Raw genomic sequence first — 929 nt, forward strand, 5'->3', positions numbered from 1 at the left:
ATACCATGGTTATATACCAGTATTAATGAACTATTACCCATCGAAACGAAAATGTGATATAATTTCATTTGTATAGGAATGCAGGACGATTGTAGTGGTTACGTTCAACAACAGAAGATTATTAAAGACCATCTGGTCTGTATTTGAGGCCTTTAAATCCAACTGAAGGAGGCCTACGGAAAACGAGGTTTTTAAATGTAATTGAGAGGAGCCTATGGCAAGGCCATTACTTTAACTCAGAATAAAGGAATATTGCTGTAGTGACTGCATAAAACCTTTCTAGAATTGGCTTTTGATGATAAATGAATCAGTATTGCTAATGGGCTGTTCATTGAGCAATTTGTGTTATAAAATTTCATTGTGATAAATACATATACTTTTTATCATTTCAGATTTCGGCTCTGGTATATTGCCAGCTGTAGGTCATTGGTTCTAAAAGGAAGTATAAACTAAAGCCCTGGTTAGTGCGGTATGCTTTAGGTCTGCCAAGTGTCAGGATAATTATGCTTCTTAGTGTCAATTCATAATTATTAATCACTCAGGAACATCTTCATGTGATCAAGATAATAGAAAAACCATACACGCTCTCTGCATATATAACCCTTGAATGAGTTGAATATATAAATGTTTACGTGCCATGTAAACATAAATTCCTTCTTCTACAACCTTGTGGTGTATATATGACCAGTTTATATGTATAAAGAGATACAAGAAGCTAAAGATACGTAAGAGGCAAGATGTCTGTGTTGTAAAAGGCTTGTCAACGACGAGAGACATGAAGCAAGAAAAAACAGCCTATAGAGGAATATGAAGAAAGACATGCAAGACTTAAGATCCATGTTAAATATAAGATACACATACGAAATATACGAGAGAAAACGTAGGAGAGATAAGAGACATAATGTAAGGGTCAAGTGAAGGTGGAGTGC

The sequence above is a fragment of the Panulirus ornatus genome, chromosome 51 (assembly GCF_036320965.1).
Source record: "Panulirus ornatus isolate Po-2019 chromosome 51, ASM3632096v1, whole genome shotgun sequence".
NCBI classification, from domain to species: domain Eukaryota; kingdom Metazoa; phylum Arthropoda; class Malacostraca; order Decapoda; family Palinuridae; genus Panulirus; species Panulirus ornatus.